At 44.5% G+C, this 27,196-nt stretch overlaps 1 protein-coding gene across 2 annotated transcripts in view; it reads left to right on the forward strand.

Moving 5' to 3' along the window:
- The window catches only part of LOC120296885 (P2Y purinoceptor 2-like), a 43,953-nt gene that overhangs the window by 2,139 nt on the left and 14,618 nt on the right, over window positions 1-27,196 (forward strand). Inside the window, exon 2 of one of the 2 annotated variants that reach the window (XR_005553606.1) lies at window positions 9,770-11,104. The exons of the other annotated variant lie outside the window; for it this stretch is intronic. The gene's annotated coding sequence lies outside the window, so the exon portion shown is untranslated. Of the gene's footprint in view, window positions 1-9,769; window positions 11,105-27,196 lie in introns of those variants that run through there. 2 annotated transcript variants of the gene reach the window in all.

Here is a 27,196-nt window from a genome sequence, read left to right on the forward strand (position 1 = left end):
CCCTGCTCAGGCAGGAAACCCTATACCATTTCGGCTGTCCAGTCTCTTTTTAAAAACTTCCAGTGTTGGAACATTCACAGCTTCTGGAGGCAGGTGGTTCCACTGGTTAATTGTTCTGACTGTCAGGAAGTTTCTCCTTAGTTCTAGGTTGCTTCTCTCCTTGATGGGTTTTCATCCGTTGCTTCTTCTTCTGCCTTCAGGTGCCTTGGAGAAGAGCTTGACTCCCTCTTCTTTGGGGCAGCCCCTGAGATACTGGAACTCTGCTATCATGTCCCCCCCCCCTCGTCCTCCTCTTCATTAGATTAGACTTTCCCAGTTCCTGCAACTGTTCTTCATATGGTTTCGGCTCCAGGCCCCTAATTATCTTTGTTAGGATGTGACTTACGACAGTTATATGACTTATGACCGTTTTCCACACTTGCGACCGTTGTAGCATCCCCCTGGTCATTTGATCGAAATTCAGAGGCTTGGCAACTGTCATGTACTTATGACGGTTGCAGTGTTCCGGGGTCATGTGATCCCCTTTTGTGCGATTTTCTAACCTTCTGAAGCCAGATTCACTTAACAACCATGTGACTAAATTAACTGCAGTGATTCCCTTAAAAATTGGGGCAAAACAGGCTGTAAAGTGGGACAAAATCCACTTAATAACTGTTTCGCTTATCCACAGAAATTTGGGCTCAGTTGTGGTTACACATCGAAGATTCCCTGAGAATTACTTTAGAATTACTGCTTTTATATGTGTGTGTGTGTGTGTGTGTGTGTGTGTGTGTGTATGTACATATATATGAGAGAAAAGTTAATCTGAAAAAAAAATTACGACCCATTTCTTGTTCTTCAAAACGTTTAGAGTGGCATTTTTCAAACTTGGCAACTTGAAGACGTGTAGAATTCAACTCCTAGAATTTTAAGAATATTCCGTTTTCCTGGACAATTTTAAGAAACACCCCCCTCCCCAATTTTCAAAGCATTTTTAATAGTATTCTAATGATGGGTATTTATAATTATTTGGGGAGTTGGTTGTTTTCACGGAAATCTCCATTCAATATCTAACTGTTGGCTGGCAGGTTGGCTGAAGGCTTCAATAGCCGAATATTTCAATGAGCGAAATCTAATATTAGTCCTAACTAAATTAAGCCGCTTCTCCTGCCCGGCATCATTCAGATGGTTTTGAGTTTCATCACTTTACCCATAATCCCCATGAACAGTAAAAGCCAAAGGACTGAATAGCACCAGCTTGTAAAATTCTGAAACAGACACACTGAGATCCATGGGAGAAAAATAGAATGGAATGGAACGGAACGGAACGGAACAGAACAGAACAGAACAGAACAGAACAGAACAGAACAGAATAGAATAGAATAGAATAGAACTTATTTAACTTATATGCAGAGCACATCATGTGAAAGGCAGGGCTAGATGAATCAAAAGTTGGAATTAAGATTGCCTGGAGAAAAAAATATCAACAACCTAAGATATGCAGATGATACCACTCTAATGGCAGAAAGTGAAGAGGAACTAAAGAGCCTCTTGATGCGGGTGAAGAAGGAGAGTGCAAAAGTTGGCTTGAAACTCAACATTAAGAAAACCAAAATCATGGCATCCGGCCCTCTCAATTCCTGGCAAATAGATGGGGAAGAAATGGAGTAGTGACAGATTTTATTTTTCTGGGCTCCAAGATCACCTCAGATGGGGACTGCAGCCAAGAAATTAAAAGACGCTTGCTCCTGGGGAGGAAAGCTATGGCAAATCTAGACAGCATACTAAAAAGTAGAGACATCACCCTGCCAACAAAAGTACGTATAGTCCAGGCCATGGTTTTCCCAGTTGCAATGTAAGGCTGTGAAAGTTGGACCATAAGAAAGGCTGAGCGCCAAAGCATGGAGGCCTTTGAACTCTGGTGCTGGAGAAGACTCCTGCGAGTCCCCTGGACTGCAAGGCGTTCAAACCGGTCAGTCCTAGAAGAGATCAACCCCGACTGCTCTTTAGAAGGACAGATCCTGAAGTTGAAACTCAAGTCCTTTGGCCACCTAATGAGAAGGAAGGACTCACTGGAGAAGAGCCTGATGCTGGGGAAGATGGAGGGCAAGAGAAGAAGGGGACGACAGAGAAGGAGGTGGCTGGATGGAGTCACTGAAGCAGGAGGTGTGAGCTTAAGTGGACTCCAGAAGATGGTAGAGGACAGGAAGGCCTGGAGGAACGTGGTCCATGGGGTCACGATGGGTCGGACATGACTTCACAACTAACAACAGCAACAACAATAGAATAGAACAGAACAGAATAAAAGAATAGAATAGAATAGCTATACAATAGAATAGCTATAGAATAGAATAGAACAGTTATAGAATAGAATAGAATAGAATAGAATAGAATAGAATAGTTATAGAACAGAACAGAACAGAATAGAATAGAATAATAGAATAGCTATAGAATAAGGAATAGAATAAGAACAAGAATAGAATAGAATAGAATAGTTATAGAACAGAACAGAACAGAACAGAATAGAATAGAACAACAGATTTGGAAGGACCTTGCAGATCTTCTAGTCTTCTAGGTCTATTTATTATAAATGACTATAACAAAATATTTACTATAATGATAATAATAAATGAATAAATAACAAACAATTAGGCAAAGCCTTTTTGAGCGATTGGAGCCTAGGCAGAACCCAAAGTAATATTCATACAACATTTGGTAACACCCCAGATGTAGCACACAAACACACACACACACACACACACACACACACACCAAAGAGTTTCTCAGTGGTGTGAAGGTTGCATCGTTACGGGGTGACAGGGACTGCATCCCTGCCCTCTCTGACTGTTTAAATTTAGATTTAATTGGTCTGTTTGCTTAACATGGTACCAACGGTTTAGGAGCTTAGCATCCACACACGGAAATTTGCAAGCGTGTTTGAACAGGATGCAGTCACTGAGATCCCAGGAAGTAGTGGGTGATCCTTTGAATCACGTAACCAAAATGTAAGAACTTTACCGACAGCGTTTTGCATTTTGAAAGTTTTAGTGCAGTGTTTCTCAACGTTGGCAGCTTGATGATAGGTGGACTTCAACTCCCAGAATTCCTCAGCCAGCCATTCTGGGAGTTGAAGTCCTCCCCCCCCCCATCTTCAAGTTGCCAAGTTTGAGAATCAGTGCTTTAATGGGGGGGGGGGGAATGATATTAAGGAGGCTCTGGGATAGCAAAGTGGTCTGTTCCTGTTTCAAAGGAGAGAGGACTTGCTCTGCAAAAGTAGCACACCGAAGTTGAATTTTCCGAACAATTAAGAGTCCATGTTGCTGAGCCTATATAACAGTGGTTCTCAACCTGTGGGTCGGGACCCCATTTGGGGTCGAACGACCATTTCACGGGGGTCTCCAAACAACGCAGTCTGCCATTTTTTTCCCCTTTTCCTTAGCTGTGCTACTCCCTTTTATTCTATTGGCTTTTGAAAGCCAATAGAATAGACTCTCTTGAATAGAGTCTAATTCTATTGGCTTTCAAAAGCCAATAGGAATTGTCCAGCCTGTCTCTGCCCTGCTGAGCCCGCCAAAAGTCCCATTCTGCAAACGGTGCTGCACCAGTTGAGTAGTCCTCGACTTATGACCGGTTGGGGGTCACGGCATTAAAACCACTGCTATATAAAGTTAAAAGAAAAAATATGGAAAATATGGAAAAAACATGGAAGCTGCAATATCCAGATGTCCTCAAGATGGCGGTAAAGAGACACACAGAAAATCTCAACTCTTTGGTGACCCCTAATGGTCATCTATTTTAGCACTTTGGAAAAACGAAATATTTTGATGGTTTGGCCATCTGATCCCTCCCAAACAATTCGGTACAACTCCATGGATTCAGCTTTTTGACACCCCAACACGCACACGGGCTGCAATGTTGCAAAACAGGCAGATCCAAACAAACTTTTGCCTGCATTTTATTTCCACGTGGGGTGAAATCTCCCTTGATGCAATGCTAGAATGGCCCAAAGCAAAGTTGTTGGGTTTTTTTTAGAAAATAATAATAATAATAAAGTTGGAAGGGATCTTGGAGGTCATCTAGTCCAACCCCCTGCTCAGGCAGGAAACCCTATACTATTTCGGACAAATGGCCATCCAGTCTCTTCTTAAAAACTTCCAGTGTTGGAGCATTCACCACTTCTGGAGGCAGGTTGTTCCACTGGTTAATTGTCAGGAACTTTCTCCTTAGTTCCAGGTTGCTTCTCTCCTTGGTTAGTTTCCATCCGTTGCTTCTCGTCCTGCCTTCAGGGGCTTTGGAGAAAAGCTTGACTCCCTCTTCTTTGTGGCAGCCCCTGAGATACTGGAACACTGCTATCATGTCCCCCCTCGTCCTTCTCTTCATTAAACTATATCTATCTATCTATCTACATCTATCTATCTATCTATCTATCTATCTATCTATCTATCTATCTATCTTTGGTTATTTGGGTTTTCTCCCGCATAAAATTGGAAGTGTCTTGGCGACGTTTCGATGAAGTCCCATTCGTCATCTTCAGGCTGGTGCTTTCGGCTTCATTGCTCCTAGAAGCACGAAGCTGAAAACACCAGCCTGAAGATGACAAATGGGACTTCGTTGAAACGTTGCCAAGACACTTCCAATTTTACGCGGGAGAAAACCCGAATAACCAAAGACCTACATACAAACACCCGTGAAAACCTCAGAAAACAAATATATACATATACATATACATATACATACATACATATATATTAGTTTGTCACGTGGTCAGCCAGATTATTTAGACTGGATTTTGTCTTTTGTCCATTTATCAAGTCCTTCTCAAGCACCTGGCCTAGGCAGATGTGATTGTTTTGATTACGTGAAAGGTATTTTTATTTATTTATTAAATTTATAGGCCCTTCATCTCGCTACCTAGCGACTCTGGGCACCTCATTAGACGGAAATGAACACATAAAGCATTATGGTGATTAAATATGAACGGAAAGGGTGGAAATTAACCTAGATATCTTTCTCAGGCGTTCTGTGCATTACCGTTGGTTTCTGAAGAAAGCAGTAAATGAGCAGGATGTTGTGCAAAAAAGGGGGAATTAACGGGAACTTAAATCGTTTCTTGCAAACTCGAGGACCGTCATGGTCACAGGACTCCAATTCCAATCAATCAACACACCTAAAAGAGACAGCAAACTCCCAAAGCCCAAGGCTTCCCTATACAGATATATATGGCGTGGTGATACTAGCTTCCACTGTGTGTAAATATGCCTGCTGTATCCCAGAGAAGTCAGTTAATCGCTTTTTTGAACTGGCTTCTAGAATTGGAAGAGCTGCTTTAATCATCTATTTTATTTTTTATTTTTTTAAAATCCTTGAGGTCATCTAGTCTGACCCCCTTTTTTCTCAGGGCAGGAATCCACATTGAATTATCCCAGACAGAGGATAGCCAGCTTCCCCTTGAATAAATGCAACAAAGAGGAGGCTCCCACCTCCTAGATCATAGGATTCCACTCTCAAAGTGTTTTTTTTTTTTTTTTTTTTAATGTGGAGCAAATTTTTCTAAGACTTCATCAGGATTTGCTTTTCTATAACCTGAATCCATTCCTGCCAGATCTACAGCGGTGTTTCTCCATCTCAGCAGCTTTAAGATCTGGGGACTTCAATTTTGCATTCAGGCTGGGGAATTCTGGGAGTTGAAGTCCACACAGGCTGGTTGAGGAATTCAGGAACTCGCGGTCTGCTGGTGATTGGCCCAAAGTCCTCCAGCTGGCTTTCATGGCTAAGGCAGGACTAAAACTCACCATCTTTTAGTGATTGGCCCAAAGTGACCAAGCCAGTTTATGTGCCTAAGGCGGGACTAGAATTCACTGTCTCCTGGTGATTGGCCCAAAGTCCCCTAGCTGGTTTTTGTGCCTAAGGCGGAACTAGAACTCACAACTTCCTAGTGGTGGGTCAACCCAGCTGGCTTTCATGCTTAAGGCAGGACTAGAATTCACCGTCTCCTAGTGATTGTCACCCAGTTGGCTTTCATGCCTAAGGGTGCACTAAAACTCCCCATCTCCTAGGGACTGGCCCCAAATCACCCAGCTAGCTTGCATGCCTAAGGCTGAACTAGAACTCAAAACCTCCTAGTGATTGGTCAACCCAACCCAGCCCATCTCCTGGTAATTGGTCCAAAGTCACCCAGCTGGCTTTCATGCCTAAGGCGGGACTAGAACTCACCGTCTCCTGGTGATTGGCCCAAAGTCATCCAGCTGGCTTTCATGCCTAAGGCGGGACTAGAACTCACCATGTCCTGGTGATTGATCCAGAGTCACCTAGCTGGCTTTCATGCCGAAGGCGGGATTAGAATTCACTGCCTCCTGATCATTGGCCCAAAGTCTCCCATCCGTCTTTCGTGCCTAAGGCAAGACTAGAACTTTGCTTAACCATCGTGGCAAAAACATCGTCAAATTGGACACAACTCCCTTAACAAGCGTCCCGCTTTTAATAGAACTTCGGGCTCAAATTGTGGCCGTTAAGCCGAGGACTACTGTATGCTTCTCCTTAATTTTTTTCCCCCAAGTACAGGGTTACAAATATGATAATCATAATCTAACTAACATTAACCAACTATATAAATAACCAAGTCCATAATGCACTTTAACTCCCCTTTAACATAAATATAAACAAATTAAAAGTAAACATAATAATAATGAGAACATAAACAAATTAATATCCTAATTATTAAACAATACAGTCCCCAAATAATTAAACAATACTGATACTAAATATAATAATAATATCATGATAATACTCTAAAATTCACTCATAGGCTAAATGAAACTTTTTAGTCCCATACTTATTCTGAATATAATTTATCCATCTTCTCCAGACCGAAATGTATCTTTCTTGTGAGTGATCCTTCAAGTAAGCAGAAATCTTAGCCATTTCTGCTAAATTTGACACTTTAAGAGTTCATTCTTCTATAGTAGGCAAGGAATCCCTCTTCCAATATTGCCCTACTAATAACCTTGCAGCTGTTATCAAATTCAACATCAGATTAATTTCTTTAGCATCACAATCTGTAATAACACCCAATAAAAATAATTATGGGGTAAACTTTCTCTTTCTCTTAAAAATCTGTTGAATGTTCCACCAAATCTTAATCCAAAAGGCTTTTATATTTCTACAAGTCCACCATATATGAAAATTAGTGGCATCCAAAGTACCACATCTCCAACATTTGGGTTGTAAATTAGGATGCATACATGAGCCGTTTTTTGATCCACCTGTTTTTTCTGCCTTGACTGACGTCCGATGGGTCACCCCTCCGGAACAATAGCTCTGGAATAAACAATGACAACCGTTCTTTGGAACTAGGAATTCTCACCTTTCACCAGGACCCAGGCCTGCAGGACGAGCTTCTGACTTGCATTGCTTCTCGCTGATCCGTTGCAAGCAGTTTCAAACGGAAGAAGTGTGTTTCTCAGCCTTGATAATTTTAAGTTGGGTCTTTATGGAGATTCTCCGTCATTCCAGATCCTGGTTGTCCCAAAGATGCTTTTTCAGGAGGGAACTGGACTTTCTTGTTGTTCTTTGAAGACGTTTTGCTTCTCATCCAGGAAGCTTCTTCAGTTCTGACTGGATGGTGGAAGATGGAAGGATTTATACTCCTTGCAGAAAAACTGGTCATTTGCATTCTTCTAGAGGGTCGTTGAGGCCACTTGGAGGTTTGTCTGTGTCCTCTGGATCACCCTGAGTGGTGCAAATGGGTGTGTGGAGCCTTCCTGGAACTGCTGAAAAGACTGTGTTGTAGACTGGAGATGGATGATGTTGTTTATATTTATATTCCTTGTAGACAGCTGGTCATTTGCATTCTTTTAGAGCAGTGTTTCTCAACCTTGACAATTTTAAGGCATGTGGACTTCAACTCCCAGAATTCTACAGCCAGCATTGAAGTCCACATGCCTTAAAATTGTCAAGGTTGAGAAACACTGTTTTAGGAGGGTCATTGAGACCACCTGGAGGTTTGTCTGTGTCCTCAGGATCACCTGAGTGGTGCAAATAGGTGTGGAGCCTTCTTGGAACTGCTGAAAGGACTGTGTTGTTGATTGGTGATATATAGACCACCCATTTGCACCACTCAGGTGACACAGGTAAATCTCCAAGTGGGCTCCTCTCTAAAAGAAGGCAAATGACCAGTTTTTCTGCAAAGAGTATAAATCCTTCTATCCTCCACCATTCAGTCAGAGCTGAAGAAGCTTCTGGGATGAGAAGCGAAACATCTTCAAAGAAAAACAAGAAAGTCCAGTTGCCTCCTGAAAAAAAAAGCACCTTTGGTTTAAACTGGGCGGACTTCAACTCCCAGAATTTCCCAGCATTCCCCCACAGCCACAATTTGAATGCTGGGCAAGCAGCACGTGTTTGTGATGGTCGCACTTTCCCGGGACCCTGTGATGTCCACATGGTGATCTTCCCAGCTGGCTTCTGATCAGCAAAACCAATGGGGGAAGCCAAGTTCTCCTAACAACTGCACGAATTCCTTAACTGTGGCAGTGATTTGATTAATAACCGTGGCAAAAATGTCATAAAATTGAGCATGGCTTACTTAACAATTGCCTTGCTTAGCAACGGACATTCTGCACCCAACGGTGGTCATACGTTGAGGACAACCTGTAGTGTCAACGCTGGGTTCTTTGATGGCCTGGTGCAGGGATAGGCAACCTTGGTTCTTTTATGACTCGTGGACTTCAACTCCCAGAATTCCTGAGCCAGCATGGGGGAACTATGGCCCCTTCATGACTCGCAGACTTCAACTTCCAGAATTCCTCAGCCAACATGGGGGAAACTGTGGCCATGACTTGTGGACTTCATCTCCCAGAATTCCTCAGCCAGCATGGGGGAACTATGGTCCCTTCATGACTGGTGGACTTCAACTCCCAGAATTCCTGAGCCAGCATGGGAGAACTATGGTCCCTTCATGACTCGCGGACTTCAACTCCCAGAATTCCTCAGCCAACATGGGGGAAACTATGGCCCCTTCATGACTCGCAGACTTCAATTCCCAGAATTCCTCAGCCAACATGGGGGAAACTATGGCCATGACTTGTGGACTTCAACTCCCAGAATTCCTCAGCCAGCATGGGGGAACTATGGTCCCTTCATGACTGGTGGACTTCAACTCCCAGAATTCCTCAGCCAGCATGGCTCAGCTTGGAAACCTCTCCCTTTCCCCTCAGCATGGCTGGCTCAGGAATTCTGGGAGTTGAAGTCCACGAGTCATAAAAGAGCCCAGGTTGCCTACCCCTGGCCCGGTGTTTGCATCTCTCAAGTACCCGAAGGGAAGATGGGTGTGAAGGGTTTAGAAAACTGATGATCCGGCAGAACGGATTGTGCCGCGTAAACTGTATTAAGCGTACGATGTTCAAACATGTTCCCTTTTTTTGAAGAGAGCACCTCTCCCCTCGGCCTCTCCTTAAATAGAAGCCACCCAGACGAGGGAGGAAAAATCCAGCCCAGCCCTGTAACCTGCTAGATTTCCGTCTGCCAGGGAATTTATAGATAAAAGCAGAATACAGAATAACAGAGTTGGAAGGGATCTTGGAGGTCATCTAGTCCAACCCCCTGCTCAGGCAGGAAACCCTATACCATTTCAGACAAATGTCTGTCCAGTGTCTTCTTGAAAACCTCCAGTGATGAAGCACGCATAACGTCTGGTGGCAAGTTGTTCCACTGGTTAATTATTCTGTCAGGAAATTCCTCCTTAGATCTAGGTTGCTTCTCTCAAGAAATGTTCTTTTTTTCTCCCTTGTTCCAGTTCGGCTTGGGAAGACCAAATCCTTCCACGTTTTTTTTTTTTTTGCCATTCTCCCAACTTGGAAGCCAACACATATTCCAATTTATTTTCAAGCGCTTCAAAGTTTGGAGGAAAACAGAGTCCTCGACTTACAACCAGCTTAGTTCAAAATCACAACGGCACTGAAAAAAGGGACTTACAACCAGTTTTACACACTTACGACCCTCGCAGCATCCCAGCGGTCATGTGATCAAGATTCGGACGCTTGGCAACGGACCCGTATTTATGACAGTCGCAGCCTCCAGGGGTCAGGCGATCCCCTTTTGCGATCTTTTGGCAAGCCAAAGCCAACGCGGAAGCTGGATTCACTTAGCAACCGTGTTCCTAACTTAACAACCGTGTCACTAACTGAACAACCGTGTCGATTTATTTATTTATTTATGAGACTTATCTACCGCTTATATTATATTATACCGCGGTTAAGATTCACTTAACCGCGGGAAGGAAGCTCGTAAAATTGCGCCCCTCGTTTAACAACTGCCTTGCTTAGGGAAAGAAACTTTGGACTCCACGGTGGTCGTATGTCGAGGACCACGCGTGGGGTGGCATGCAGAAATTTGGGCACAAGATGAATCGGTAAATCCGAGTTAATCTTGGTGCAGTTTCCGAGCCGTTACAGGCCGATGCTTCGAGATGACTAACCGGTCGCTTTTTCAAAGAATGTTTGAAACGCCAACTTACGAAAAGGGAGCAAAGAGTGATGTAAGGAAAATGAACTGCAAGTTACTCACAGCCGATTGCAAGAGGAAGGGAGGGATCAGTTATGAATCAGAGTGGCTGTAAGATCCACCCAACTGGAGAATACTCCTCCGCTTTAAAGCCGAGGGCTGCCTGTCTGCAGAGCAAGATTTTTGCAATTTTGGCCAGCTTGAAATGACGGAGGTAGTAGCCCAAGGCAAGGAAGGTTAAACCCCTGCAGGCTGGAACGGAAACTTGTAGGAAGGATAGCGGAGTTGAAAAATGCCTAGAGGTTATTAGGTTCGCCCGCTGATGCCTCAGGTTCCCAATCAGCTATTTGTGTGTGTGTGTGTGGGGGGAAACACATTTCTTCATTTATAACCAAGATCACATGTCTAAGCTTTTCTCTGTTTACTTGAGTAAGGTTGATTTTTTTTTAAAATCCTGCTTTTATTACTTTACAAGTAACTTAATGTAACGAGCATAGCGAATATTCTTCCCCCCTCCTATGGTCCCCACAACAACAAGCCTGTGAGGTAGGTTGGGCTGAAAGGAACTGGCCCAAAGTCACCTGGCTGGCTTTCAGGGCTAAGGTGGGACTAGAACTCGCCGTCTCCTGGGGATTGGCCCAAAGTCCCTTCCATCATCATCATCATCATCAAGTTTGAAGGGACCCTGGAGGTCTTCTAGTCCAACCCCCTGCTCAGGCAGGAAACCCTGTACCAGTGGTTCTCAACCTTTTTAATGCCGCGACCCCCAACCGGTCGTAAGTCGAGGACTATTCAACCGGTCGTAAGTCGAGGACTACTCAACTGGTGCAGTACCGTTTGCAGAATGGGACTTTTGGCGGGCTCAGCAGGGCAGAGACAGCCTGGACAATTCCTATTGGCTTTTGAAAGCCAATAGAATTAGACTCTATTCAAGAGAGTCTATTCTATTGGCTTTCAAAAGCCAATAGAATAAAAGGGAGTAGCACAGCTAAGGAAAAGGGGGAAAAAATGGCGGACTGCATTGTTTAGGGCCCCCGTGAAATGGTCGTTCGACCCCAAATGGGGTCCCGACCCACAGGTTGAGAACCACTGCCCTATACCATTTCGGACAAATGGCTGTCCAGTCTCTTCTTAAAGACCTCCAGTATTGGAGCATTCACCGTTTCTGGAGGCAGGTTGTTCCACTGGTTAATTGTTCTAACTGTCAGGAATTTGCTCCTTAGTTCTAGGTTGCTTCTCTCCTTGATAAGTTTCCACCCGTTGCTTCTTGTCCTGCCTTCAGGCGCTTTGGAGAATAGCTTGACTCCCTCTTCTTTGGGGCAGCCCCTGAGATACTGGAACGCAGCTATCCTGTCCCCCCTCGTCCATCTCTTCATTAAACTGGACATACCCAATTCCAGCAACCGTTCCTTATTATGTTTTAGCCTCCAGTCCCCTAATCATCTTTGTTGCTCTTCTCTGCACTCTTTCTAGTATTATTATTAAATACCCCAAGTGTTACCTCACAAACCCTAAAATCCATGGACTTTGCAGAACCTATTGGAGATCTGAGCACTAAGGAGAGCAGAGAACGTCCTATGGAACAGCAGAGCTGGGAAAGCCAAGCTGTTTTTAATAAAGCATCTAAGGGAGCAGGCTAAGATAAACTAGCAGGAGGTGTGTAATGCATCCAGCTTAAACACAGTGAAAAATAATAAGTCATGCTAGATTTAATTTTATAGACCAAGGAACTGGTGCAGATGAGTTTAATCTGATGGGAATGGAGAAAGTTCTCCATGGCTGGGTTCACACAATATGTTAGGGTAGGTTGTAATACACTCTGTAGTTGAATCGTTGATTTTAATGTTTAAATATTTCTATCTCTGCTTTTATGATGTTGCAAACCACCCAGGGCTGTCTCACCATGAGATGGAGGCGATAGATAGATAGATAGATAGATAGATAGATAGATAGATAGATACATACATACATACATACATACATACATACATACATACAGTTGATAAATAGATGATAGATAGATACATAGATACAGATGATAGATGATAATAGATGATAGATAAATAGATGATAGATAGATGAGATAGATAATAGATAGATAGATAGATAGATAGATAGATAGATAGATAGATGTAGATAGATAGATATCCAAATTTCTTTTTCTGACAAAGAATTAAAGAATTAAATTGGGAGACTAAGATGGCCATTTCGAGCTCATTCTGCTCTCGTCAGTTAGCCACACCCTTTATGGGATTCGAACCTGGGCAGTTTACATACTAGGCAGTGATTTAACCACCAAGATATAGATGATAGATGATAATAGATGATAGATGATAATAGATGATGATAGATAGATAGATAGATGAGATAGATAGATGAAAGATAGATAGATGAAAGATAGAGATAGATAGATAGAGATGATAGATATAGATATAGATGATAGATAAATAGATGATAGATACATAGATGCAGATGATAGATGATAATAGATGATAATAGATGATAGATAGATAGATAGATAGATACAGATGATAGATGATAATAGATGATAGATAGATAGATAGATAGATGAGATAGATAGATGATAGATATAGATAGATATAAATGATAGATAGATGAAAGATAGATGATAGATATATAAATAGATAGATAGATATAGATGATAGATAGATAGATAGATAGATAGATAGATAGATAGATAGATAGATAGATAGATAGATAGATAGATAGATAGATAAGTGGGTGGATGGGTGGGTGGGTAGATTAGAAAGAAATAGAAGACAGAGATGATAGAGGGAGGGAGGGATGGAGAGAGAGAGAGAGATGGAGATGGACATAGACAGACAGGCGGATAGACAGACAGAAGTCTGAGAGAGGCTAATTGAAAGCCAGGCAATCCCCCGTAACTGTGTTTAACTCTATGGCCCCTAACCGAGTTTGTGTGTCCCGGCGTTGCGGAAACCCAGCCAACGTCTTGTGATGTTTTAAGCATCTCAGCAGCTGTTTCAGGAATCTCCTTAAGCTTCATGAAAAGGGGCATTTGATCTGCCCACAGCAGCCCTCTGTGTGAAGGCAGCCATTGTATTTCCCTTAATCCAGGCTTAAGGTTTTGTTGTGTACCCAGCCTCCTTCAGTACCGGAAGGACTGCGTCTGGTTGCAGAAAACGTCAAAACTTGCAAACTCCGCTTGCAAATATGTCGAGTCCTCGGCTTATAACCAGAACTGGGCCCACAAAATTGCCATTGCTAAGCAAGACAGCTGTTCAGTGACTTTTCCGGCATTTTACACATCTTTGTAACCTGGTTAGTTAAGTGAATCCGGCTTCCCCCGTCGACTTTGCTGGCCAAAGGGCCACCAAAGGGGACTGCATGACCCCGCCCCCCCCCCCCAGGACGCTGCGACCGTCACAAATATGAGTCAGTTGCCAAGTGACTGAAATGGCCTAGGGCAGGGGTGTCAAACTCAATTTCACTGAGGGCCGCATCAGCATTGTGGTTGCCCTCGGGGGGGGGGGCGTTGTGTGTGTGTGTGTGGCCAGGGTGGGTGTGGCCTACTGGGTGGGCGTGGAGGGAGTGGGTGTGGCCTACTGGGTGGGCGTGGCCAGCTCTACATCGTTCGCATCAAGGGTGCTTGTGGGGGCCTGGGCAGGAGTGGGACAGATCTGGGGGTCTCTAGCAGGAGGGGGGGGGGACCGGGGCAAGCGCCAAGGCATGGATCATTTCTTCATTCCCCACAAAGGGGGACCCCTCCCCAGCATGCACCCGGGGGGGGGGGGACCAATGCGGCAGGGGCTGGTTCCTCGCTGTTTCCGGACGGCCTTGTGGAGCTAAGACTGAATGCGTTTCAGCATAGATGGCCACCACAAAATTATACACTGGCTCCCGGCCGGCCTGAGCCAGGGCCAAGGCAGCGGGGGCCGTTCCCTCACTGTTTCCAGGATGGCTTCGCGGGCCACATGAAATCACTTCACCCCAGGCCTTTATGTTTGATATGTCTGGCCTAGAGTCTTCTTCTCATGCTTGAGCAGCGGGTTGGACTAGATGACCTCCAAGATCCCTTCCAACTCTGGTCACGCTGTTCCTGCTACCTGCAGCCGGGTCTGGACGTTGAGGGGAAGGAGGTTGAATTTAAAGCCTGTGAAGAAGTTCATTTTGCGACGACTCCTGTGTAAAAGCCACTGGGTGTCCTGAGAGCTCCGACGCTGGCCCTACGGGAGGCCAGGAGGGGAGGGGGTGGCGGTGACCCCCTGCCTTGTCCTCAAATCCCCTCCCTTCCCCTCCTGTGTCCCCAAATAACCTCCTGGACCGGCATTCCGAGCCGTCGCCGTAAATCACAGCAGAAGAAAGGAAACTAGAAACCAGGCGCCTGAAACGTAGAATGTGGGCATCTAATCCCTCTCTGGAAAGTGACCAGGGCAGGGGGGGGCTGAGTCCAACTTTGTGTAGCCACAACGGACAGACTTTGCAAACTGCACCTGCTGCTTCCCTCCCCCCCAAGAGGGGCCGGAGGTGCCTCAAAATAGCCTAATTCGACACTTGTTGTGTCCCTGCCGGGATCCACTTGCCGTCCTTCCTCTCTGGACACACAATTGGGATGCCGTAAAACAGTGGTTCTCAACCTTTTTAATGCCGCGACCCCCAACCGGTCGTAAGTCGAGGACTACTCAACCAGTTGTAAGTCGAGGACTACTCAACTGGTGCAGCACCGTTTGCAGAATGGGACTTTTGGCGGGCTCAGCAGGGCAGAGCCAGCCTGGACAATTCCTATTGGCTTTGGAAAGCCAATAGAATGAGACTCTATTCAAGAGAGTCTATTCTATTGGCTTTCAAAAGCCAATAGAATAAAAGGGAGTAGCACAGATAAGGAAAAGGGGGAAAAAATGGCGGACTGCATTGTTTGGCGACCCCCGTGAAATGGTCGCTCGACCCCAAATGGGGTCCCGACCCACAGGTTGAGAACCACTGCCGTAGAAGGAAGAAAAAAAAATCTTTGCTGGAAAAATTTCCCAAGATTGCATGTTTTCCTTTCAGACTCCTAAAACCCTGAACGTGGTTACCGTCTTTCTTGTCCTCCTTAATATTTTTTTTTTTGCGGGAGGGGGTCCAGTGTTGTTTGTTTAGGAGGTGTGTGTTTTGGATGTGCACGTTGCGTTCATGGCTGGCTTGTGTGCCTGCACCTTGCATGAAGCCAGTTTGGCCTAGTGGTTAAGGAGCTGGCCTAGACACCAGGCGACTCTGAGTTCTAATCCTACCTTAGGCATGGAAGCTGGATGACTTTGGGCCAATCACCAGGAGATGGTGAGTTCTAGTCCCGCCTTAGCCATGAAAGCCGGCTGGTCACCTTGGGCCAATCACCAAGAGACGGTGAGTTCTAGTCCCGCCTTAGGCATAAAAGCCAGCGGGGTGACTTTGGGCCAATCACCAGGAGACGGTGAGTTCTAGTCCCGCCTTAGGCATGAAAACCAGCTGGGTGACTTTGGGCCAATCACTAGGAGACGGTGAGTTCTAGTCCCGCCTTAGGCATAAAAGCCAGTTGGGGGACTTTGGGCCAATCACCAGGAGACGGTGAGTTCTAGTCCCGCCTTAGGCATGAAAACCAGCTGGGTGACTTTGGGCCAATCACCAGGAGACGGCGAGTTCTAGTCCCGCCTTAGGCATGAAAGCCAGCTGGGTGACTTTGGGCCAATCACCAGGAGAGCCAAATTCACTTAGCAAATATCTTGCTTAGCAACAGAAGTTTTGGGCTCAATTTTGGTCGTAGGTTGAGGACTACTTTGTAGTAAAGTTCACGCCGCTCGCCAGGTGCCCTTTGTTCTCTGAATAACTCTTGGCATTCTGAGCTCGGAAAAAATCCAGACTTTGAACCCCATTCCTGCCCCAGACTTCCCCAAAGCTCCCTCAATCCGCAGCTCTGGTTGACCTAGAAAATAATCACGTCCGGGGATTTATTGCTCAGGAGAGGTTTAGCGATTTAGTTATTTATTTGTTAAATGTGTTTGTTTATTTATTTATTTGTATCCCGCCGTTAATATTTTTACAAGTCATTCAAAGTGGCAAATATATCCACAACACACCTTCCTCCTTCGATTTCCCCACAACAACAACCCTGTGAGGTCAGTTCGGCTTAGAGAGAGGAACTGGCTCAAAGTCACCAGGCTGGCTTTCATGCCTAAGGCGGGACTAGAACTCACCGTCTCCTGGTGATTGGCTCAAAGTCACCCAGCTGGCTTTCATGCCTAAGGCGGGACTAGAACTCTCCGTCTCCTGGTGATTGGCCCAAAGTCACCCAGCTGGCTTTCATGCCTAAGGCGGGACTAGAACTCACCGTCTCCTGGTGATTGGCCCAAAGCCACCCAGTTGGCTTTCATGCCTAAGACAGGAATAGAACTCACATCTCTTGGTGATTGGTTCAAAGTCACCAGGCTGGCTTTCATGCCTAAGGCGGGACTAGAACTCTCCATCTCCTGGTGATTGGGCCAAAGTCACCCAGTTGGCTTTCATGCCTAAGGCGGGACTAGAACTCACCGTCTCCTGGTGATTGGGCCAAAGTCACCCAGTTGGCTTTCATGCCTAAGGCGGGACTAGAACTCACCGTCTCCTGGTGATTGGCTCAGTCACCCAGCTGACTTTCATGCCTAAAGCGGGACTAGAACTCACCGTCTCCTGGTGATTGGTTCAAAGTCACCAGGCTGGCTTTCATGCCTAAGGCGGGACTAGAACTCACCGTCTCCTGGTGATTGGTTCAAAGTCACCAGGCTGGCTTTCATGCCTAAGGCACGACTAGAACTCACCGTCTCCTGGTGAATCAACTTATTTTTCAAAGCACCAGAAAGCAAGACAAGAAACAACGGATGGAAACTGATCAAGGAGAGAAGCAACCTGGAATTAAGGAGAAACTTCCTAACAGGGAGGACAATTAATCAGTGGAACAGCTTGCCACTAGAAATCGTGGGCGCTCCATCACTGGAAGTTTTTAAGAAGAGACTTGTCTGAAAAGGTATAAGTTCTCCTGCTCAAGCAGGGGGCTGGACTAGAAGACCTCCAAAGGCCCTCCCAGCTCTATTCTATTCTAGTCAGTCTCCCAAAGTCTTTGCCCCATGCCATTACAACGGCTGACCCTCTTCTAAGAAATACAGGTCAAACAATCAATGCAAACGAAGTTCAAAATAAACCATCTTCCAAGATCGCAGTCCATACAGGGGGGGGTCTCCTATCTCCCGCACCCCCCCTTCCAAATCCTACAGGAAGAAATTTACTGTTAATAAGAGCAAAGAACTGGAACGGCCCCAATTTTTCTGGTTTGCCAGCTTAAAACTGATCCAAATTACCCTTCTCCCTTTTCCGCTCTCATCAGCCTTGCAAATAGCCTGAAAAAAAATATTTTCGCTACTTGGAAGTCAAAACACACATTTGACCAATATGGTATTCTCTCCCCCACTACCCCCGCCTCAGATAGGTGAGGAATAGAATCAGAGCTGTGTGTTGTTGGATAACAACCCCAATAGTAAAGAGATAACAAAGGCTAACGCTGCCCTATATCAAAAACATCTCAGAAATAACTGACTATTATAACCACGTTGCAAGCAAACCAATTCAAGCTGTCTAAAAACACCCAAGTAAACCAAAAGCAGCCCCAGAAGAAAATGCAGGAGTCATGTACTACAGGGGTCCCCAACCCACGGGCCGTGGACCGGTACAGGGCCGTGGCATGCCAGCAACTGGTCCACCCAAACAAGCCAAGCCCCATCCGTGGGATGCAGGCAGCATCCAAAACCACGCACCCTCTGGGCCACGGAAAAACCTTTCTCCACGGAATTGGTCCCTGGTGCCCCGAAGGTTGTGGATCTCTGATCTACAACATGCAATGTAAGGACCGCAACAGCCACAATGTACGACAAGCAGGCAGAAGACTAGCTGGGCAGATCTATGAATATCAATGACAGTAGTGGCTAAAATTGTGGAAACTTTTTGGGAAAAGTGTCCAGTAGAAATGCCATCTTTGGTTAAGTTTTTATAACTGTCTTTATAACTGTGGCCTTGTTCACTTAATAATACTATTTTACGTCGCTTTCTGGGCGACCGGTCAACTCTTTGCACCGTTGCTTTAATTTTATTACGTTTTACAAGCTCACTAGATCAGTGTTTCTCAACCTTGACCATTTTAAGGCATGTGGACTTCAACTCCCAGAATTCCACAGCCAGCAATGCTGGCTGTGGAATTCTGGGAGTTGAAGTTCACATGCCTTAAAATGGTCAAGGTTGAGAAACACTGCATTAGATGAAAGAACACACAAAAAAACCCCAACCCACTTGATAGCGATCACATAACACCTTGACAAATGTCCTCCTCTCGGCTTCAATACAGGACATCAATCAGTGGATCCTACTGTGATCTAATTGGCTCATGGCCAAAACAAGATGACACCCGGTTGGCTCTGTAAACACTCGTGCTCATTGGCTACCATCAGGTGAAGGAAAGCTACCTGAGATCAACCTAAGCAAGTGGTGCTTCCTTTTTCTGGTTATTTGGCTGTAACTTTCCACAGAATACAGTACAGATAATTGAACAAACTTCGTTGCATTACATTCTTGATTAAAATATCTTTCCATTGATATATAATTTTATGGTACTGCTTCAAAAAAAAGTGGTGTTATTAGCCATCAAACCTCAAAAATACACTTTTAAAAGGTTTCCACAATTTTGGCCACTACTGTAGCAGTCGGAAGACGTGATAGAAACTTGCTATAGCTTCAGTCAGGAAACGGTGAGCATCCTAGAGCAAGCCAAAATGCCAGCGAATTCCTGCAAGTTTGGCACTCAGACAAATCTGCCATCAACAGACACAGAGAGAGAAACAACGTCGACATACCATTCAAAAGACACATTTAAGAAGCTAAAAGAGAACAGCATCTTCCGGCCAGCAATGAACACACAGATAAGCAGGGTTAACAGGAGATCAACAATCCAGCAGTAAACAACACCCCAATCAAGGAAATACCAACTCAGACTGACAATCCAGCCATAAACAAGCTAGTCAAGGAACTAGCAAAAATGTTCCTATTAACATTGACAAGGGAAATCATTTCTGTATGAACAAAGACCAACCCCCCCCCCTGTTTTTCTAGCCCTCATGATATTAACTTGGTAGATTTGCGAATTATCACTCTAAATCTTCTTTCTCTAGGTCAGGGATAGGCAACCTTGGCTCTTTTATGACCGGTGGACTTCAACTCCCAGAATTCCTGAGCCAGCCATGCTGAGGGGAAAGAGAGAGGTTTCCATGCTGAGCCATGCTGGCTCAGGAATTCTGGGAGTTGAAGTCCAGGAGTCATAAAAGAGCCAAGGTTACCTACCCCTGCTCTAGGTAGTTCATTAGTAAAGTTGTAGCCATCCTAAACAGGAATCGATTAGCACAAAAGGCAGCAAGCAGGAAGTTTGTAATCAAAGCTGAAAAGGAACTAGGCCAGGGGTAGGCAACCTTGGCTCTTTTATGACTCATGGACTTCAACTCCCAGAATTCCTGAGGGTAATTCTCAAATGCGCCCCAAGCTGTGAGTCCAACTCAACTGCTTAAAATGGTGAATCCCCCCTTTAAAAAAAAAATGATTTATTTGCTGGTCAAATTTATGCAGCAAATTTATGCAGCACTCTGATCCTTTGGTTGACATGTACCCTCTTAATAGGTAACTGTAAAGAGTAGAATAAATCAGGAATAAATCAGCAAAAGTGTGCTGCAAACACACCTGCTTTGGTTTTCATGCCATGCTCTGCCGCCCACCTTTACAAAGGTGTAAAGTTCAGCTGGCGAGCCTTGGCATCGGATAAAGTTTTCTCCAACTTGGTGCCCTCCAGATGTTGGGGTGCCAATGCACTGGGGACCCCCAACCGTCAATTCATCTGCAAGGCACTCGGTTGGGATGGTTATTGGAAGAGACCGTCAGCTTTCCTGACAAGGAGAATTTGAATAGCATATAGTAGTCGTCCACTTACAACCACATCTGATACAAGAATTTCCATAGCTGAGCCAGGCTGCAGTTAACTGGCTCGCAGCCAACTTTACGAACCTTTTTCCCGTGGTGGTTAAACAAAGCCCTCGACACCTGAAGAAGTCAAAGAGGAAATAAAAGAAGAAATTAAACAAATTATTCTAGTTGTTAAGTGGATCACATGGTCATTAAGAGAATCCCCTTTCCTTCATGGACTTGGCTTGTGGGAAATCGGCTGGGAACATCGCAAAGGACAATCATACAACCCCGGGATGCCTCAACCATCGTAAAAACATTGTGATTGCCAAGTGTCTGAATTTTGATTACGTAACCGTGTGGATGCTGCAACAGTTGTAACTACGAGGACCAGTCATAAGTACCTTTATTTCCCCAAAGATGCTTTTTCAGGAGGCAAATGGACTTCCTTGTTTCTCTCTGAAGACGCTTCGCTTCTCATCCAAGAAGCTTCTTCAGCTCTGACCGGATGGTAGGGAAATGGAAGGATTTATACTCCTTGCAGAAAAACCAGTCATTTGCATCCTTTTAGAGAGTTGTTGAGGCCACTTGGAGGTTTACCTGTGTCCTCAGGGTCACCTGAGTGGTGCAAGTGGGTGTGGAGTCTTCTTGGAACTGTTGAAAGGATTGTGTTGTAGACTGGAAATAGATAGATCACCCATTTGCACAACTCAGGCGACCCTGAGGACACATTTAAGCCTCCAAGTGGCCTCAACGACCCTTTAAAAGAATGCAAATGACCAGTTTTTCTGCAAGGAGTATAAATCCTTCCCTTCCCCACCATCCAGTCAGAGCTGAAGAAGCTTCTTGGATGAGAAGTGAAATATCTTCAAAGAAAAACAAGAAAGTCTAGTTGCTTCCTGAAAAAAAGCAGCTTTTGGTCAATCGTGACTAGAGATCTTCGAATCTCCATAGACAAGTACCTTTTTTGTAAGTTTCAATGGTTGCTAAATGAGTAGTTGTAAGTCGAGAACCACCCGTAATATTTTCCTAGTGGAGACTTCTGGGAGTTGAAGTCCCAGCAGGTACCGATTCAATTTTGGGAAAGTTCTCTTAAAGAACAGAGCAAACTTCCAAATTTTCCCCATCTGCAAATGTGGTAAACTTCCATCTCCATAGTTCAGCTTTTGTCCTCGGAAAAACACAATATGCAGGTTGTGCAAGAAAGTGCGATTGCCAATCGTTTTACGAGGAAGGTGTGCACCGAGGCCTCTCCGTGTCCGTGTGCAGAAGGAGGAACCAAATCACACAAACCACTAGATGTTCGGATGTTATTTTTACGATCTCACGAAAGGTGAGGACAATGTCAAAGTGACAGTCGGTCGATTGGGGTGTGTCCCTGTTCCTCCTGGCATGTCCAGTTTAAGATAAGATAAGATACCTTTATTGTCACTTTATTTTTTTTTACTGTGGGCACAACGGCACACATCAAAAGTGAAATTTAGTTGCCCGCTCTCAAAGTGAATTTCATTTTTGATGTGTGCCTTGTGGGGTGACAGGATAGCAGTGTTGTAGTATCTGAGGGGCTACCCCAAAAAAGAGGGGGTCAACCTGTTCTCCAAAGCGCCTGAAGGCAGGACAAGAAGCAACGGATGGAAACTAAGCAAGGAGAGAAGCAACCTATAACTAAGGAGAAACTTCTTGACAGTCAGGACAATTAACCAGTGGAACAACCTGCCTCCAGAAGCAGTGAATGCTCCAACATTGGAAGTTTTTAAGAAGAGACTGGACAGCCATTTGTCTGAAATGGTATAGAGTTTCCTGCCTGAGCAGGGGGTTGGACTAGATGACCACCAAGGTCCCTTCCAACTCAGTTATATTCTTATTCTGAAAAACTTGCCTCCAGAAGTTGTGGGTGCTCCATCACTGGAGGTTTTTAAGGAGAGACTGGACAGCTATTTGTCTGGATGGTATAGAATAGAACAGGGGTAGGTAACCTTGGCTCTTTTATAACTCGTGGACTTCAACTCCCAGAATTCCTCAGGCAGCATGAGGGAAACTTTGGCCCTTTTATGACTTGCGGACTTCAACTCCCAGAATTCCTGAGCCAGCATAGGGGAACTAAGGCCCCTTCATGACTCGTGGACTTCAACTCCCAGAATTCCTGAGCCAGCATGGGGGAACCTGGCCCCTTCATGACTCGTGGACTTCAACTCCCAGAATTCCTCAGCCAGCATGGGGGAACTATGGCCCCCTCATGACTCGTGGACTTCAGCTCCCAGAATTCCTCAGCCAGAATGGGGGAACTATGGCCCCCTCATGACTCGGGGACTTCAACTCCCAGAATCCCTGAGGCAGCATGGCTCAGCTTGGAAACCTTTCCCTTTCCCTCAGCGTGGCTGGCTCAGGAATTCTGGGAGTTGAAGTCCACGAGTCATAAAAGAGCCCAGGTTGCCTACCCCTGGTATAGACTAAGCTTCTTGCTTGAGCAGGAGGTTGGACTAGATGACCCCCAAGTCCCCTTCCAACTCTGTTATTCTTGGTGGTTTTCGCACAGACAGCGCACAAATGCACTACCAAAGAGATCGAAGTGGGGTCACTCCGGTGACAATTCACACATACCACATGGATTTGGACTTCCACAAATGGAGGCTTGCAAATCTTTGAGTGGACTCACTGCTGGGAGCTCAGGGAAAAGTCACCACAGGTAATCCTTGAATCACGACCACAACTGAGCTCCAAATTCCTGTCGCTAAGCGAGACAGTTGTTAAGTGAATTTTGCCCCGTTTTTACGACATTTCTTGCCGCAGCTGTTAAGTGAATCCCTGCTGCTGCTAAGTCAGTCACACAGTCGTTAAGCGAGTCCGGCGTTCCCCCGTTGACTTTGCCAGTCGGAAGGTCACCAAAGGGGATCACGTGACCCCGGGACACTGCGACCGTCGTAAATATGAAGCAGTTGCCAAGCCTCTTGAGTTTTGATCACTTGACCATAGGGGTGGTACAACGGTCGTTAAGTGTGAAAAACAGTCCTTAAGTCACTTTTGTTAGTACTGTTGTAACTTTGAACGGCCACTAAATGAACGGTTGTAAGTTGAGGGCTACCCTGTAGTGTTGCTTCCTTTTGCCCAGTGGTCTCGTTGTGACGGAGGGAACAGTACACTTAACAATTGTCTCATGTAACATCGGAAATTTTGGGGCTTAATTGTGGTCATAAGTCAAGTTCTATCTGTATTTTTATGTTTACATTTTTTAAAATCATTTTTACTGCTGTAAGCCACCTAAAATAGTCCCACAGCTGGATGGGCAACAAATAAATTTAATAAACAAACGAATAGAATAGAATAGAATAGAATAGAATAGAATAGAATAGAATAGAATAGAATAGAATAGAATAGAGCTGGAAGGGACCTTGGAGGTCTTCTAGTCCAGCCCCCTGCTCAAGCAGTAGAACCTATACCATCTCAGAGAGGTGATTGTTCAGCCTCTTCTTAAAAACCTCCAGTGAAGGAGCATCCACGATTTCTGGAGGCAGGTTGTTCCACTGGTTAATTGTCCTCACTGTCAGGAAGTTTTTCCTTAATTCCAGGTTGCTTCTCTCCTTGATCAGTTTCCAACCATTGTTTCTCGTCCTTTCCTTTGGTGCTTTGGTGAACAACATGACCCCTTCTTCTTTGTGGCAGCCCCTCAGATACTGGAAGACTGTTATCATGTCTCCCCTATTTCTTCTTTTCTTTAGACTAGCCAAACCCAAGTCCCGCAGCCGTTCTTCATATATTTTAGTCTCCAGGCCTTGGATCATCTCAGTTGCTCTTCTCTGGATTTTTTCCAAACTCTCAACATCTTTTTTGTGATACGGTGACCAAAATTGCCTGCAGTATTCCAGGTGTGGTCTTAACTAGGCTTTTATAAAGCGGTACTAATACCTCACATGATCTTGATTCTACACCTCTGTTTATACAACCCAGGATTGTATTAGCTTTTTGGGCTGCTGCTGCACACGGCTGGCTCATAGTCAAGTGATCGTCCACTAGAACTCCAAGGTCCGTTGCTGTTTTTGAGCCAATCTGTATTTGTGCATTTGGTTTTTCCTGCCTAAATGTAAGACTTTGCTTTTCTCCCCATTGAAACTCATTTTGTTGGATGGGGCCCATTGTTCAAATCTGTCAAGATCTTTTTGGATCTTGAGTTTGCTTTGGGGTGTTGGCTACTCCTGCCAGTTTGGTGTCATCTGCAAATTTGATGAGTTCCCCTTCAATTCTCTCATCTAAGTCATTGGAAGATATTGAAGAGTCCTGGGCCTAAGACGGAACCTTGTAGTACCCCACTGCTTACTCCTCTCCATGTGGATGTAGTGCCGTTGAGGACTACTTGTTGAGTACGGTTTGCCAGCCAGCTACAGGTCCATCTGGTGGTGATGGTGTCTACTCCACCTTTTTCTAGATAACCAAGGAGTAAGTTGTGATCTACTTTATCAAATGCCTTACTCAAGTCTAAGTATACTACGTCCACTGCGTTTCGCTGGTCTATTAGTTTAGTCACCTATGGACACATTGTTGATGGCCCATAACCCACAAGTTGTCAAGATCTTCATCGAAACCGATGGACGAACAACAACAAAGTTTAGTCACCTTGTCGAAGAATGAGGTAAGATTGGTTTGGCATGATCTGTTTTTAAGAAACCTATGCTGGCTACCAGTTATAACTTTGTTTGCTTCTAGTTGTTTGCAGATCTGGTTCTTTTATTATCTTTTCCAGGATCTTCCCAGGTATTGATGTTAGACTGATCAGTCTGCAGTTTCCTGGGTCTGTTCTTTTTCCTTTCTTGAAGAAGGGAACCACATCAACCTTTTCCCAATCCTCAGGTGCTCCAGGATTTTTAAAAAATATGGTGCAATGGTTCTGAGGTAACATCTGCCAGCTCCTTCAGATCTCTGGGATGTAATCTATCGGGTCCCGGTGATTTATATTCGTCAAGGTCGGATAGATGTTCTCTTACCATTTTCCTGCTTATTTTAATTTTTGTTTCTAGTTTATCTTTTGCAGTGTTTTTTTGTTGTTGTTCATGTTGGGCTATAATTTATTTTTGTGTGAAGACTGATGCAAAGAATGAGTTAAGCAGCTCTGCTTTCTCCCTATTGCTTCTTACTTCCTTGCCATCTTCTCTCTTTAGTGGACCTATAGTTTCCTTGACTTTTTTCTTGTTATTATGTTGGAAGAAACTTTTTTTTATTATCCTTGATTTCTGTCGCAAGCCGTTGCTTTGCTTTCCTGACTTCTTCTTTTCACGTTCTGGCTGTCTGCTGATAATCGGCCTTAGTTATGTGCCCCTCTTTCCATTTTTTGTATTTATCCTTTTTGTCTTTCAGTTTGTCAGAGAGATCTTTGTGCAGCCATACTGGTTTCTTCTTGAATTTCTTGTTTTTCTTATTCAGTGGTATTGTGCTGGTCTGGGCTTTTACGATCGCATTTTTCAGAGTTTCCCACGCTTCTCGGGTTGTTTTCCCCTTTAGGATTTCATCCATGGAATCTTTCTTAGGTTTTCTCTGAGTTTGTTAAAGTCAGCTTTTTTGAAGTTTAAGACGTTGGTTGGATTGTTTTCTGTTGCTAGTGTTTGCGTTATATTAAATTCCAGTATGACGTGGTCACTTTCACCCAAGGTTCCGGCAACTTCAACTCCCTCTATCACTTCTTCTCTATTAGTAAGAATTAAGTCCAGTAAAGCTTTACGTCTAGTTCCTTCTTCCATCTTTTGGATGACAAAGTTGTCAGCTAGGTTGGTTAGGAATCTGTTTGATCTCCCGCTCGCTGCAGAGTTTGTCTGTAGAATAGAATAGAATAGAATAGAATAGAATAGAATAGAATAGAATAGAATAGAATAGAATAGAAATATAAAATAGAATAGAAATATAGAATAGAACAGAACAGAATAGAATAGAAATATAGAATAGAATAGAAATATAGAATAGAATAGAAATATAGAATAGAACAGAATAGAAAAATTTAGAATAGAAATATAGAATAGAACAGAATAGAATAGAAATATAGAATAGAATAGAAATATAGAATAGAATAGAATGGAATGGAATGGAATAACAGGAAAGACTAGACTAGACTAGACTAGACTAGACTAGACTAGACTAGACTAGAATAGAATAGAATAGAATAGAATAGAATAGAATAACAACAGAGTTGGAAGGGACCTCGGAGGTGCTCTAGACCAACCCCCTGCTCAAGCAGGAAACCCTATACCATTTCAGAAAAACTGTGGTCCAATCTCTTCTTAAATACATGCATACAGCGGTCGTGCTCTTCTGCAGATATTGACACTCCCTTAACTTCAAAAATCATGCTTAGCAACGGAAGTTTTGGGCTCGTTTGTAGTCGTAAGGCGAGGACTCCCTATCCTTTAGCAATTGCGAAGCAGAACGGAGCACACTGAGTCGCTCTCTCTTATCCTGTGCACTGAGCATGATCGTCATCCTTTCACCTGCACCTTGGACAGCCTTGCAAAACAGTTCCCGTTTATGCACTCAAAGTCCAAAATTCCCAGCTGGAGGCCAGCCAGGGAGGTGTCGTCCCAGGACATCTGGAGCGTGCCCACAGGGGGTAAGGGTCAGTGAAACGCAGGCCAAAGTGACTGTGAGATCCAGCGTGGGAATAAAAATAATTTCTCTAACCGCCATGCCCTTGGGGACTCTATTCATCGTCGCCGCTGGGTGGAAAGCGGAGGCATCAAAATACCACAACACAGACCCACAGCCGTTGTGCTGTTCTGGC

The sequence above is a fragment of the Crotalus tigris genome, unplaced genomic scaffold (genome assembly GCF_016545835.1).
Source record: "Crotalus tigris isolate CLP2741 ecotype Arizona unplaced genomic scaffold, ASM1654583v1 scf7180000021657.272288, whole genome shotgun sequence".
In the NCBI taxonomy this organism is placed as follows: Eukaryota; Metazoa; Chordata; class Lepidosauria; order Squamata; family Viperidae; genus Crotalus; species Crotalus tigris.